This window comes from Porites lutea, chromosome 9 (assembly GCF_958299795.1).
Source record: "Porites lutea chromosome 9, jaPorLute2.1, whole genome shotgun sequence".
Classification (NCBI taxonomy): Eukaryota; Metazoa; Cnidaria; class Anthozoa; order Scleractinia; family Poritidae; genus Porites; species Porites lutea.
The window spans coordinates 17,438,368-17,445,867 of record NC_133209.1 but is presented as its reverse complement, the minus strand read 5'-3'; the positions used below and the strand labels follow the sequence as shown (position 1 = coordinate 17,445,867).

The 7,500-nt window shown below is 38.1% G+C and overlaps 2 non-coding genes across 2 annotated transcripts; both read right to left on the bottom strand.

Annotated features, from left to right (window-relative positions):
* Positions 1-1,462: 1,462 nt before the first annotated feature.
* Positions 1,463-1,535, bottom strand: Trnaa-agc (transfer RNA alanine (anticodon AGC)). The gene has a single exon. It is a non-coding gene; the product is annotated as a tRNA-Ala (tRNA).
* Positions 1,536-6,475: 4,940 nt separating this feature from the next.
* Positions 6,476-6,547, bottom strand: Trnap-agg (transfer RNA proline (anticodon AGG)). The gene has a single exon. It is a non-coding gene; the product is annotated as a tRNA-Pro (tRNA).
* Positions 6,548-7,500: the final 953 nt, after the last annotated feature.

Below are 7,500 nucleotides of genomic sequence, written 5' to 3'. Positions count from 1 at the left end.
GGGCATAAAAAGGCGTTTTTCTGGTAAGTAAGTGAATAAACAATACATTTAAATCAAATTCTGTGCGATACCACTTGGAACATTGGCAGCTGTCGCGGAGGAAAAGGAATGGAAAGCGTCTCACTGTGTCGTTGTTCCATGTCACATTCAGCACCCGAGATCCGCTCGCCTGCTGGTCATTCTGTAGATTTAGTTCTCTTGATCGACAGACGTTGTCGTAGTTCGCTTTTAAGACAGAAAAATATGCCCCATTTAGCCCTTTGATGACCATGGGTCGACATCTGGAAATGTGACAAGCCAATCGGGAAAACATTCCAACTTGTCGTGATTACTCCCGACCGGTGCACCAGTCTTCGTTCAGTTAGACTTAAGATACGCTACAGAGGTCCTTACACAGTAATTCTGAGAAAATTATACTGTCGCTCCTCAGTCCCCAAGGCTTTTCGGGATCCGTGATTTGGCCTTCCTGGAACCCGGTATTCCGGATTCTAGACAAATATGGGGGCGAGATTCGGGATTGCATTTATAGACGGGACTCGTGATTTAGCGCTATTACGTAGTGGGATCCGGGAAATCGTCACCTCAAGGGGCTTAAGGTCTGGGTCACGGTGTGTTCGGAGCATTTGAATGACTGGCAATATCTCTCGTTAGGAGACCTAGAACAAAGTGAATATTTCCCAAAAAGTAAATCTTGAGGTTTTTCTTGTGCCTAAACGTTTAGTTATTGTCACGTGACACGTCACGTGACCAAAATTGAAAATGAAGGAAATGGCAAATTGGTGGTGAATTTAATTTGTTTTGATAAACAAATTGGCATTTCTGAAAGAGGATAAACATACCTCACAAATTAGTCAATTAATTAATTAACTTACTTGTTATTTATTTTTCAAATAAAGTTGCACCTTTTGCCATTGTTATAACTAATTATTAAGCTGTTAAAAGAAAAAGAACAAAATCTAATTTCATGTACTTTCACTTTCTTGATCGGTTTTGTTGGGCCAGGGATATTTATAAAATAAGTTGTTTAATAAAAGTGTCATTTTGAAAATAACATGTGAACAATAGTTGGAGTAGTGGAGATTTTAAAGTGCAAAAAAGGAAACGCTGCAATTTGGAGAATCTGGGTATCGATCCCAGCATCTCCCACATGCAATGCGGGCGCTCTACCGATTGAGCTAATCCCCCTTCCTGCGTCGACTAATGTTTACTAAACAAATAATTTGGGACTGATTATTACAAACTTTGACTTTTGTAAAGGGGTGTTTTGAGTGCCAAAAACAGTTTTGTTTTTCGAATTTTAACAAACGGTGACTTTTCGTTTTATTTTTTTGCGGACAAGTTTGAAGCAAAAAAAACCCCGATTTTTTAGGGCAGTGTCAGAATTTTTTTTTTAATGTCTTACAAAATAATTGAAAGTGTCTTTGGATTGGATTTTACAAGGTAAAGAAACAAAATTGCTGTTTGGAGAATCCGGGTATCGATCCCGGTACCTCCCGCATGCTAAGCGGGCGCTCTACCATTTGAGCTAATCCCCCCGGCTGCTTCAGGTCACTACGTGTTTTCTGGATTAAAAGCCCTTGGGCGTTTATTTAAAAATCAGCACTTTAGACCCGGCGATTTTTCGAGGCCGGCGTTTAATAGGAGTTTCGGCTTTTAATCGAGAAAATACGGTCAGCAGACCGGGGCTCCAAAGCATACCTTCTAAAAAGAATGACCTCTCGAACTTCAGTGCAGGCCTTTTCATTGTTTTAAAACCAAGAGGTCATTATTGAGGCTTACATGACTGTATCGGAATAGATCATTTTCGATATATTAAAATTCATTATTGAGCCTCAAGATGATTTCATTTCTTTTGTTTTATTCCCCCAAGCCTCGAAGCCAAGCCGAGTATAAATTTTAATCTATCGAAATTGGTCTATTGTTGCAGCCGCATTCCTGAACAGAAACATGCATGTATATATGCTTCTCGCGTTTGTCTTTTGTTTCATTCTTTTCACTTACTGCAGTCCATCTTTTGTTGGATTTCTCGCATAATTTCCTTTGTTTCGAGATTATTTGTGTGAGTTTTATCGTTTATTTCGCGACATTTCGCTTCATGGTTCGCTAAGTCATTGTATCTTTTCGTTCTTTGATCCACCATACTTTTTTCCGTATAACATCTTCAAGTTCACACAACGTTTGTAAGTTTCTTTGCTTTGATTTTTCCCTTTCCTGTGTGTTATTTCATTGTTGTCCTTGACTTTCATCTGATTTGTATTCCTTAGTAACTTGGAGTTTTGTTTCATTTGTGCATCAGCAATCAGTCCCCATACTGACCAAAGTTGAAGAAATTCAGAAGTGAAATGTTAAGAAATGTAAAAATGTTGTTCAGGTATGTATCATCCTATTTATTTTGATTTAGACTTAGTTCCGGTAAGCAGCATCACAACTTTATAATCTTTTGATGTCCTTGCTCGGCAATGTATAAACTCGATCTATCGATCGATCGATAGCTCAGTGTATGTTGTTGTCGGTTGTTACACGTATACGGTTGCAGTGACCGTAGCTTGCGTTTTGGTTCCCTTGCAATTTCAGTACCAAAGAACAAACTAATATGATATGCGAGAAAAAACAAATGATATTATTTTTTCAATTATTGATTTATTTCCTCTGTTGGTTCGCCTCCAGCTTCTAAAAGATTTATTTTCGGAAATCTGCAGCAATTACCCCGCCGACCTCCTCACAAGGTAAAAGCCTTAAAAGTTTTGAGAACTTCGTTTTTCGGTCCCAGACCTCCTAGCTGCCCCTGGAAATATCTGTTAATATATAAGCGTGCGTTGGAACTGTGACAAATTTGCTGTAATGGGAACAGCACGTTATTAATCGTAATAATGACCTCCTAGCTTTTTTCACCTCTAGGTCGGTGTCATGCTCTTCCATTTAACGGAAATATTATCCTGTTAGAAACAATGAAAAGGTGCATTAAAGGAAAGAAATTGTTTACTTAGTTGACAGTTGACCGAGCTGAATAAAACATGCAGATGATTTCAATTTGATGGGTGCTTCTTGTTATCAATAAATACAATCAGTACGCTTTCATCTAAGTCTAAGAGCGGAGCTCAAATCTTTAACCAGATCATTTAACTTTAACTTACTGTTATTACTCCAATTGTCGCGAGATAACCTTAAACTTACTTATTCTCTATTTTCCAATTGCCCATAATACACTCTGTTTGCCCCCCAAAATCTGCATAAACCATTGTTTTTAAATGCTCCTGGGAGTATTGCATTTTCCCAAGAACATTTTAAGACAATAAGTTATGCAAAATTTGGGGGGCAAACAGAGTGTATTATGGGCAATTGGAAAATAGTCAATTGCTTTTCTAAATGTGCGCAAGAACATAAAATACTATAGTTAACCGGTTTCAAGCTGAAATTGCTTAGTTTCAGGGTAAAAATTAAAGTTGTGGAGTTCGTAAAATAGTTCCAGAAAAAATTAAGTAAACGGCCGATTCGTGATCATATTTACGTATAATGTGACGTAACATGACATCTGATAGGTCATCAGAGTTTGTTTGTTACCCATTGTGCTACACGCGCGCTTTTAAGGCTTGCGGAGCTTCTCACTATATTCCATATTCTCTAAACTTTAGGCCCTTTTCCCTTTATGTCAAAATAATATTTTTGTTCCTCAAACCTTTATTTCGATGGTTTTGAAGTTTTGCCTGTTATAATTTTTCTGAAAATGTTTTTTCATTATGGAGGATATTTCACTTGCCAAGAGCAGCAAAGACAAAGAATTACGACACGAGCGAAATCGGAAAAGATGAAGGCGTGAACACGTAAATAAGGGCCTCAAAACAAGCAGAATGTGTGAACATTGTCACAAAGAAAACTCTCAAATCATCCAGCCAATCACCCAGGTTTTCCGGGCAGAGGGATTAGCTCAAATGGTAGAGCGCCCGCTTTGCATGCGGGAGGTACTGGGATCGATACCCAGATTCTCCATTTTTTTTCTTCTTTTTGAACTGAATGTGTTTGCAGAACTCTGCATACAACGAAAAAAAAATCTATAAACATTTCTAAATGAATGATACGAGAAAAAAATAAAATACAATGAGCTCAAACAATTCTATTTTTGTAAAATTGCGAAATCATACCGATCTGTCATGTCAGCTATGTAGCCACTAAAACAGCGGACTTATTTGTTTTTATTTAGCAACCCATTGTTTTTTTCAAAAATTAAACCGAAGCTATGGACCTACATTAGTCTGCGAAAACAGCTGTTCCTCTTTGGTCCTCGCCGCTGGGGACGTTTCGCAAGGTAGAACACCCGCGACGCAGAGACAGAAACTCCATACTATTGACGGAAAATCTGTCCGGAATCCAGTCACAAGCGCTGATTAAACGACGGAGTAGTTAGATTGTTTTAGCTATTATTTACTAATGAAAGACAAAAGACAAAAGGCCACAAAGGTCAAATGTAAACGTAATGAATCTATAACAAAACAGTCAATATTTGTGGAATATATTCTTCTCTGGAAGAAGAATTTCAGTTTTGCTGGAGCTCGACAGCAAATGAACACAGAATCGACCAGGAGAAACGTAGGCTTGAACAAATTTGCATTTGGAACCCCATGACTACCGGATTTATCATGTAAACATTAATTTACGTCATCAGTATGGAATTTATGTCGCTGAGTCGCAGACGTTCCTTCCTCGCAAAACTTGAATGAAATATATTATCGATTAAAAGAACGAAATGAAAATGTTCATTTTTCAAAGCCTAAAAGCTATAAGCACTAGAGAATTCAATTTATTAATAAAGGAGCTGTGTCAAGAAATTTATCATAATTTTGGGGACTGACACCAAATTGGGCGAAACTGATTAAAATAACTGCTCATAACGTTAAAAGGAGGTTAAAATGGCACATCAAATAGGACAAACGTGAAGAAGATTGAAACGGATTGCAATGGTGGTGTTTGAAAACTTGTTAGCCTAACAGTTTGTTAAATTTCATGTATGTTGTCGTTGATAACGTTTGATGCTACCATGCATTTGAAATGCATGCTTGGGGACATATTTGTTTGGCACAAGGCTCAGTGTGATTTTGTCATTCACAAGTAGTTGTAGTCAAGTAATGAAGTTTCATGGCGAGGTAAGTATGCGTAACCTGAGATACGATCTGTTACGTTTTGCTTTTGTCAGTACGGTAACAAAAATATCTTTTTTGCAAAAGCTTAAATGATTAACACGTTAAAAAGCTAAATTACATTAATAATGCTATAAACCACCAGAGTGAACCAGCTTTTTAAAGCCAAAAAGTTAAAAACTGCCTTGTTTTAGAATTGAAAATTCACGGAGTTTAAAGGGACGGTGTCCCGATTATGCGCACGCGCGAGCGTCATCTTTTTTTTTCTTCAAAAGACAAAAGAACTGTCATATTGACTCGAAAAGATTTCCTTCCGGACCGCACCGCCGACGGAGATTTGTTGTTTATATTCTCAAGTAATATTTTAGACTTTCGAAGAAAAGTTTCGTCTTATATAAAAATTTGGCTCGCGGTTCGAAGACTCATCGCGATTTTATCGCTAGCTGGGCCGCCTCGTGACCCAAAAATCTCGTTCCGCTCGCTTTAAAAACATATTTTCTAATTTGAAACGCGTGTCAGAGGTCAGTTGTTCCAAGTACAGTAATAATCTGCCTGATTTGTTCGCGTTCTAGCCTCAAACGTTTGAAAGACATAATAAAAATGCAATCTCAACGCTATGAATCATCACAAAGGTAAGTCAAAAATTATATTATGATTTCATGGTACTAGTTTTTCTAAACATGTACGCCTGTTTGTTTGATTTTGTCGGCCGTAGGGAGATTCATTTAGAAGTTTACTAACGCGCCATTGCAAAACATGCTGCTTCACGAAGCTCCCCTCCACAAGATCTCCTCAGTCACATCAGTGTCTCGATGGTTTCTTTCTTACAGTCTTTATTGTTACTGTTTCATTTCTAATCACTATTAATTTCAACATTCTATTCCCACCTGCTCCTTGGGTACCTGTACTGTGGCTTAAACAATCTGAGGGTTAATGTTTGATTTCTTGTTAAAACTCGGTGGTTCCATGGTTTTAGCAAAGGCCTTACAGTGACGTTACTCGTTGATATTTCCGGCTTTCTTATTTCGACAACAACAAAGAAAAAACATCCGGCCTCTAAATTAGGGTGGCGGACGCCTTCGTCGAACGCAATTTCATTACATGGCGTCATTTCAAACGACCAATAAGATAGAAAAAAATTTATACTTTTCCCTCGTAATCTGTCGGCAATTAGAGAGGCAGGACTCCCATTCTCTATATAAGATCTAAAGTCCTGCATAATTTATTTGAAAATTTTCTTGTATTGCTAGTGTGTTTGACTGTTTCCTTTTTTTTTTATTGTGGTTTGATTTTTCTGTTCTTATTTGATTGTAAAATTGGAACTTCCAAAAAAGCAGTAAAAGGGGCCTGTCCGGGAGTCGAACCCGGGGCCTCTCGCACCCTAAGCGAGAATCATGCCACTAGACCAACAGGCCATTCTTGATACAATGGCTTCTTTTTAGCTAATCACTACTAGTGTCAACGGTAAATTTCAACCTGTTAGTTTGAACACCTGTACGGTGTCGCTGAAAAATGCACCTGAAACTAACTCATGATCTTAAGTTTTATTTTCCAAAGAGCTGTTCATTTTCTTCGCTAACATCTTGTACTATCTGCTGACAACACTTTGATAAACTTTGATTTTTCTTCGTTTTCTTTAGTTTAAGAGGCAGCACAGATTTATCCTGGCTCTCGTTTGTAATTTAGTGTAAGAAAAATGTAATTTTAGTTTATACTTCATGCTGGTATTCCTGGTGGGGGAATTAGCTCAAATGGTAGAGCGCCCGCTTTGCATGCGGGAGGTACTGGTATCGATACCCAGATTCTCCATTTTTTTTCTTCTTTTTTAACTGAACGTGTTTGCAGAACTCTGTATAGAACGAAACATAAATTGAATAAAATACAATGAGCTCAAACAATTCTTTCAGTTAGAAAAAAATATGTTTTTGTAAATTTGCGATATCATACCGATCTGTCATGTCCTGCACTTTAGCCATTAAAACAGCGGACTTATTTGTTTTCAATTAGCAACCCAATTTTTCTTGTTTTTTCAAAAATGAAACCGAAGCTATGGAGGCTATAGTCTGCGAAAACAGGCGTTCCTCCTCGCTCCCCGCCGCTGGGGACCTTTCGCAAGGTAGAACGTCTGCGACTCAGCGACAGAAATTCCATACTGATGACGTAAAATCTGTCCGGATTTCGGCCATGGACCCTACATCATAGGAACCGCGGAGCAAAATCTTTAATGGAGAAAATACGGTCAGCAGGCCGGAACTCCAGAGCCTCTCTAAAAAGAATGACCTCTTGAGTTTCCGGTGCAGTCCTTTTCATTGTTTACATGATTGTATTGGAAAAGACCATTTTCGATATAATAAAATTCACTGTTAAG